Below are 8,606 nucleotides of genomic sequence, written 5' to 3' on the forward strand. Positions count from 1 at the left end.
TACTTCAGGCTAGTGAGTTCCTTACTCTTAAAAACATTGACCATACTAAGAAATGCAGTTTGTAGCACTGCCTAGTACCTACATACATGTAAGTATGTGGGCGTGTTCATAAAAATTCACTGTGAGTACTGGAGTGTGTGCTCATACTTTCTGTGATTTCATTAAAAGTGTTAGCAATGGAAACACTACGTTGATTCGTGGTTCACAGCCTATAATATACAGTGTTAGGACATATCGTGGATGAATCTGTAGTTAAACTAAATTACTTGGAGTTTAGAAACTGTTAAGTCTTGGGGCTCCTGGGTGGCTCAGTCAGTTAAGCGTCTTGATTTCGGCTCATGAAATGATCTCACAATTCGTGAGGTCGAGCCCGCCATCGGGCTCGGTGCAGAGCCTGCTTAGGATTCTCTTCCTCCTCTCTCTTTGCCCCTCCCCTGCTCACATTCTCTCTCCCTAAATAAATAAATAAACATTTAAAAAAAAAGAAAGAAAGAAACTGTTAAGTGTTTAGAAGTTTTGCCTCATGGGGGTTATAATACTGTTGAAAACAGTTATGTTTTGGAGGCAGTTCCAAGTATAGTAAGAGAAAATCAAACCATAACCCTATTGCTCTGCTCTGTTTCCTTTCTACCTTCAGGCCAGTGGCATGTACCAATAGCACTGAGCAAGTCCCCTTCTTGACTTGGGATTTGGGTTGGAGGCCTGGACTTCCTGCGCTTTTCTTCAGCAACGTGTTTGGCTGATCAGCAATGTCCAGGGGAATCGCAATGATGGGGCAGTCGGAAGTGGCTCATCTTTAAAATTCCCTAGAGAGGGTGGACCTACCCATCTTAACATTGTGTCCACAATGTGCACACCACTGTTAGGTGCGGGAAGAAGAAAACCAAAATTAGATCACAGTTGCTGCTCCCAAGATGTAATGGGGAGGCATTCAACAAGTACACTCAACATCTATGTATGAGACTCTAGGGATACAGCAGTGAACAGGACAGAACAAGACGCTGCCCTCAAAGAGCTTAAATTCTGGCGGGGAAGAAAGACAATAAATATATATTTTTAAAGGACTTCAGATGTTGCTAAATGCAGTTAATAAGACTCACCCATATGAGGACTTTAAGAGACAAAACAGATGCACATAAGGAAAGGGAAACAAAAATAAAAACAGGGACGGAGACAAAACGGAAGAGACTCATAAATATGGAGAACTGAGGGTTATTGGAGGGGTTGTGGGAGGGGGGAGGGGATAATGGGTAAGGGGCACTAAGGAATCTACTCCTGAAGTCATTGTTGCACTATATGCTAACTGGTTTGGATGTAAATTTAAAAAAAAAAATTAAATTAAAAAAAGAATATTTATAACATAATGAATAGAAGCAAAGATTTCATCATATCATTATGTGAAATGGATATATATGCTGTGGTCTTGTACATCTGAGCAAGACAAGAGAATTTATGGCTTGAGTTTTAGAAAGAATTTAAATGCAACTCTCATTATGATATGAATTTGTCTTTACAGGGTGTGAAGGATCCTGAGTAAACAGATCATTTATCATGGATTTAGAAATATAATGTTCCAGATATAATTTTGATATATGTAATATATGCAGGTAAATATTTAATTGTATGAAAGTTTACAAAATGGATACGAAAAAGATTAAAGTACAAAAATAAATGAACAAAGAATACAAATAATTAACACAAAATAAAATGCAAACATAGGAAGCTAGAACTCCACCATAAGTTTAAAAGTAAATTAAAACAATTTCAATGTTTTATCAGCAAATATGTGTATATGTTTAATTAAGAAGTTATGTACACTATAATGATTCCACCCCTGTAAAAAAGTTCAGTAAAGAAAGAAGTTGATTTTTTTAATATGGAAAAAATAATAAAATTAAAATAAAATAATAAAATAAAATAAAATAAAAATAAAATATAAAAGCCTAAGGAGATTTAGGGGCCCCTGGGTGGCTCAGTTGGTCAGCGGCCGACTTTGGCTCAGGTCATGATCTCACGGTTCATGGGTTCGAGCCCCGCATCGGGCTCAGAGCCTGGAGCCTGCTTCGGATTCTGGGTCTCCCTCTCTCTCTGCTTCTCCCCGACTCCTGCTCTGTCACTCTCTCAAAGTTAAATAAACATTAAAAAAAAAATTTTTTTTTAATAAATAAAAGCCTAAGAACATTTAAAGTTAAATCTCCCACAATCTTAGGGTCCTTAGGACACAAAATCCTGCGATAAAGAAGGGCTTTCCACAAATACACAATTTGTCTACCCTTAAGACATTTGCTGTTTTGTGAAGCTATGGGGCAGGAGGCTAGTGATCTAAATTCAGAACGTCCGGTGGGGGCTGACTTGACTCTCTTGCTCTCTTTCACAGCTGAGGAGACAGGTCTGCCAGGCTCTCAGTCAAAAGCCCAGAAGGACAGACAGGAACCAAGGGTGGACTGATTTACAAAAACTGCGACCCGACTCTAGCCCCAGCTCAGTCCCTGACTGGACTGACATCATTAGTCCCAGATCATCTCTGACTAGCTGAAGAAAGAAGTTTCTCTGGTAACAGTATCATTTGCAGCCTCTGTGTTCTTATATATAACATTAGGCATCCAGTAAAAAGCAAAGAGCAAGAAAATGGCCAACAAACATAAAACGTAAATATAATCAGACCCTTAGATAATCCAGATAATGGATCTATCAGATGGGCTTTAAAATAACTATGATTAGTATATTAAAACAGAGGAAAGATGGACAAAATGAATGAAAAGGTAGAGAATTTCAACAGGATGTTGGAATCTAGGAACAAGAGAAAAACGAATACCCTAAAATTGAAAGATACAATATTTGAGATTGTCTTATTTGGATGCATTTAACAATATGATGGACACAACAGAAGTCCGGATTCATGAAAAGGTCATGAGAAAATATCCAAATTGAAGCACGAGTGAAGTAAGTATGCAAAGAATAAAGCAGATGGGAAGAGATATTTTGAACATGGTCAGAAGTTGAAATAAGCAGAATAGGGATCTCAGAAAGAGAGGACAGCACATTGGAGGTAGCGTCTAGAATTGTCTCAAATTGATGGAAGGCATCAACTCACAGGTGTAGGGAGCTCAGTGAACACAATGAGAGTGGATTCGAAAAGAGAACTGCACCCCAGGGGTACACGCGATGCTTAGAACCAAAGAGAAAGAAATGCTTTAAAATAGAAGAAAAGAGGGCACGCTATCTTAGAGGAACAATAATACGACTTAAGACTGACTTTTCCATAGAAATTATGGACTCAGAAGACAGTAAGAGTGGGATCTTTAAGGTGCTGAAAGAAGGGGTGCCGGGGTGGCCCAGTTAAGCCTCTGACTCTTGATGTCAGCTCAGGCCATGATCTTGCAGTTTGTGAGTTCAAGCCCTGCGTTGGGCTCTCCACTGACAGCTTGGAGCCTGCTTGGGACTCTCTCTCCCTCTCTTTCTGGCCCTCCCCTCCTCACACTGTATCTCTCTCTCACACATACATAAGTAAATAAAATTTTTAAAAAATAAATAAAGTGCTGAAAGAAAAAACTCTGCCAACCTAGAATTCTCTGGCAGTGAATAGATCTTTCAAATGTTGAGGTTAAAGACTTCTCCAACAAAATCTGAGAAAATTAATTGCCGTAAGACTAGATCTGTATAAGAAACACTTTATTTCTATAGGCTAAAGGAAAATTATCCTAGAAAGAAGCATGAAAAGCACCAAATGGTGACTATTTAAAACAACAATAGCAATGATTTGTGGGGTTTTAACATATATAGAGAAAAAAAAGACAATAGTTTCCCAAAGACTAGGAGGAAATATTCATCAGATTGCTCTGAGGTTACTGTATTGTTCAGATAGTAGCAAACTGTAATAAATCAAAGATACGTATTGAAGTCTCTAGAATAACAACTGAAATACAAGAATTTATGTTTAAAAATAGAACAAGAAACAAATATAGAAAGAATGATAAAAATCACCATCTCACAACCACCACAATAGTAACTGATTCAATAATCAGTTGTTCTAAAGCAAGTGGAGGAAAGTTTGATGAGAACAGTATATTTACACAGCCTCAAAGTATTTCCCCACAAATTACTCATTAATTACAAGAGGGAAAAATCCTAATTTTGGATAAATTTGGTGGACACCCTCAACTTGTGACCAAAATTAATATCACTAATAATGGGATGAATTAAAATCATGTGTCTCCTGATGTGATGCTGAGAGTGCCCAAGATTTCTTAGTTGATATTCTTCCCCAAAACACCTAACCTGAACCTACTCATGAGGAAGTATCCCAAATTGAGGAACATCCCCAACATCACTGGCCTGAACTTTTCAAAAATGTTAAGATCATGAAAGACAAGAATGTCAGGAAACTGCTCCAGATTAAAGGAGACAGACGTGTCAACAAAATGGACTGCATGGTCCTCATTCAGATCCTGGACTGGGGGAAATTTGCTCTAAAGGACACTGTAGGGACAGTTGGTTATATAGGAATAGGTCTATTAGATAATATGACTATTAAGTATAAAATTTCCTGGTTTTGATAATTGCACTGTGGTTATATAACTGAATGCCCTTCTTCCTTAGAAATACACACTAAAGTATTTTGGAACAAAGCGTCCTGATATCAGAAAAAAATACAATGATAAATGTGGGAAAATGTTAATAACGGATTTGAGTGAAGGATATATAGAGTTATTTGTACTATTCTTACAACTTTTCTATAAACCTGAAATTATTTCATAATAGAAGTTTTTTAAGCTAATGAAAGATAAAACATAATAAAAGTACTTGATTCATCCAAAAAAGGCAGGAAAGGAAAAATAAAGGAATAAAGAACAGATGGACAAATAGAAAACAAGTAACAGGATTAAACCCAATTATTTTAGAATTTACACAATATTAGTAATTACAAAAAAGTAAACCCAATTTTGTTAATAATTATATAATTAGTAAATGCTAATTATACTAGTAATTGTCACATTATTAAATACAGTAAATGTAAGATTACACTTTCCAATTAAATGACAAAGCTTATCAGACCGGAGTAAAAAATAAGGCCCTGGGGTGGCTGGGTGGCCCAGTCGATTAAGCATCTAACTCTTGATTTTGTCTCAGGTCACAGATCTCACGGTTCATGAGTTCGAGCCCCAAATCAGTGCAGAGCCTGCTTGAGATTCTGTTTCTCCCCTTCTTGTTCTCTCTCTCTCTCTCCCTAAGTAAATAAATAAAAACTTTTTTTAAACCATTTTTTAAAAGACCCAACTACATGTTACTTACAAGAGACACACTTTATTTTATTTTTTAATGTTTTATTTATTTTTGAGAGAGAGCGAGCGAGAGAGAGACAGTGTGAGTGGGGGAGGGGCAGAGAGAGAGGAAGGGAGAATCTGAAGCAGGCTCTAGGCTCTGAGCTGTCAGCACAGAGCCCAACGCAGGACTTGGGCTCATGAACCTCAAGATCATGACCTGAGCCAAAGTCCGATGCTTAACTGACTAAGCCACCCAGGCGCCCCACAAGAGACACATTTTAAATATAAGGGCTCAGATAGGTTGAAAGTGAAAAGATGGAAAAAGATATATAAACATTAATCCAAAGGAATAAGGACTAAGGCAGTGCTCAAGTATGTAAAAGGGTGCAAAAAAATCTAATTGGATAAACACAATTGACTGGCAATTATTGTATCATTTCAACCTTGTTAAAACTTACCGCAATGAAGCATTGGAGATAAATACCCAACTGGAGTAAGTTGAGCAGAAAATGGGAAGTGGGGTTTTGGAGCCAGAAAATAAAGACAGCTCAGAACATTTTGTTATAAAAGGAAGCAAATTAGATGGCTGATAGAGTGGGAACTGGGGTCAAGGGTTTATGAAACGTATCAGGAAAGAAGGCAGGATATATGAAAGTGAATGCGAGTAGGTCAGTATATTTGCTGGTAGAATAATAGGTCTCATCTGTGCGTGTGCAACATTTGGTGAGGAGGGAAATGGGTAGCAGAGATTTGAGAGAGAGGAAATGTGAGTGATCTTAGTAAAAGGGAATAGAACTGGAAAAATGTAATACATGTGTGTGTTGAATGCTAATGTGAGATTTGTGATCAGAAATTAGAATTAAGTCTAGTCAACCAAGTTGTAGGATTTCAATGGAGTTGGGATTATTGTGAGCAAATATTAAGAGGAAAAAAGGAGCAAGGGATTGTGTTTGCAACGGTGTGGTAATAGTGCTGAACCATGAACTCTAGACAAGGAGGGAAGGTCTCAAGAATGGGATGCTTAGAAAAGTGGTGAGGGAGGTAGGTAGGTAGTTAGAGGGTAGATACAAGACCTGATGAGATGAACGAATTACAGGAGTGGAGAAAGGAAGTGTCAAGGAGTAGGTATTTGAAACCATACGTTGGCATGTGGTACAGTTATTGGTAATGATGATGCCTGGAGTATGACAATACGATAGTTGAGAGGTAACGGGAGAAAAGATCATCGGACTGAAGGTAGTCATTTAGAATCAACTGTGTGGATGTCAGAGGTGCCAGGAATGATGAGCAGAAGTACCGGAAGATCCAGGAGCTAACCAAGATGGCAGCAAGAAAGAGAACCACTGGTGGGAAAATGTGACAGTCCTTTGAAGGAGGGAAGAAAGCTTGGGGAGGTAGGTACATCAGTAACCCACGAAGCTAAGCATGGACGTGGCCAACCTCACGCTGGCTTTTGGAATCATGGTGCCTGAAAGTTTTTCCCAACAGCTTGGGTCTCTTGGAAGTTGTGGCTGGTGCTGGAGTGGCTGAGTGAACGAGGGTTAAGAGGGAGGAGCTGCAAATGAAATCATCCGTGACTAGAAGGAAGGTGACATCTTCAGTAAAGAGCACCAGAGAGGCATTCATTTTTAAGGGAACGTGAGGAACTTGGTTTTGAGCATTTTGTTGCCTTTTTCTCACTTTTCTTAAATTTGGATTAAACAAAATTTTTTTTTTAAGACTGGCTTCCTCATGGTGTGACAGGAGTCCCGGCATGCCACAGGAAGATCATAGCCTTTTTGTTGTTGTGTTTAGTTTTTTTTTTTTTTTAATGTTTACTTTTGAGAGAGAGAAACAGTGTGAGCGGGGGAGACACAGAACCTGAAGCGGGCCCCAGGCTCCGAGCTGTCAGCAACAGAGTCCAACGCGGGGCTCAAACTCACGAACTGCAAGGTTGTGACCTGAGCCGAAGTCGCAGGCCTAGCCAACTGAGCCCCCCGGGCGCCCCTGGATTTAATTAACATGTTTATCTCACACGTGCGTACACACAGACTTGAGGGCGACCGACGAAACGCCAGACGAGACACTTTGCACCTGTTGCTACGTTCTCTCAACTGTCTAGTCTCGCAAAGATGGATTTTATGTCCTATCGAGTAGGTGAGTGTTTTCCGGTGAAACAGTTGGGAAGTAAATATTTTCTCATTCCGAAGTAATCAAGGGAGGAGAAGAGAGGTTGAGATGTCATCAAAGAATAGAAGGCATTTTATTGAACAATACACAGAATTAACAGTCTGGCACAATTCAGTTGTGTCACCTTACACATGAAAGGATGTCGTAATGAGACACAGTGAGCGTTTCCAGGAAACTATTGTGATGATGGTCTCTCTCTCTCTCTCCTAGAGGCCTCCCACATTTTTTATCAAATACAAAATAAGCAGCATTTGAGTACAGATCTTTATTCCCATTTTACCAGAAAAGGTAACAGAGAACACGAACAGTTTATCTGCCAGTCAGAAAAAAAAGTGTTTTATAACCTCAAATGTTTACTCACCAAGGGCTGTAAATGGCTTAAATTGCTTAAAATGGAGATTTCAGTGGGATTCTTAGCAGTAATTCCGAAACTCTTCAGTTACACAACGTTCAAGGCATGTAAAAGGGTTGTTTTTCTACACAGCATAACTGAAACGCAGTGGAATCAAGTGGACAAATTACCTCGTAGACAACCAGGGTAGTCAAATACAAAGCTGCAGACCCTTTAGGGAGCCATAAATTACCTCTTTTCTACACTCTCGGCTGGTATCAGTCTTTTTGTTTTCATTTGCGAAGGACTTCTGTAAAACGGCCGTTGACTCATTAGCCTGCCACCTAAAAAGCATCATTTTGTAGAATGAACAAATGAGCAAGTGTTCTTGGAGTATCTAGTTCCCCCATTTAAATACTTTTGTTTTAATTTATTCACAGACTATTAGGCTTATTTTACAAGACCACTTGCACTCACAGGTACCACGGAGTAGGAGTTCGCCAACAGCGTAACAGACCAGGGGATGCCCGCTCACAGATGTAAAAACACAAGTTGGGTTACAGATTTAGTGCTTTGATTTTAGAGTTGCTAGAAGAGGCACAGAAGGTTCATTTCATGAGTGTTGACGGGAAAGGCAATACGGCCTCTCACCCTGTGAAAAGGAGACTTTTTGATCGCTAACATAGTTATTTCTTAGAACTACGGAGTCTCGGAAGAGGAAGTCGTCCTCAAGAGGAGAATCCTTCTAGGTCTTAGCTCACTCCTTTTCCAGATGGCCCGTTCTGTTCTCGGAGAGCTTTCATTGCGAGAAGAATCTTTTTGCCCTGAGCCGCAACCCTTCT

The sequence above is a fragment of the Acinonyx jubatus genome, chromosome A1, assembly GCF_027475565.1.
Source record: "Acinonyx jubatus isolate Ajub_Pintada_27869175 chromosome A1, VMU_Ajub_asm_v1.0, whole genome shotgun sequence".
Taxonomy (NCBI): Eukaryota; Metazoa; Chordata; class Mammalia; order Carnivora; family Felidae; genus Acinonyx; species Acinonyx jubatus.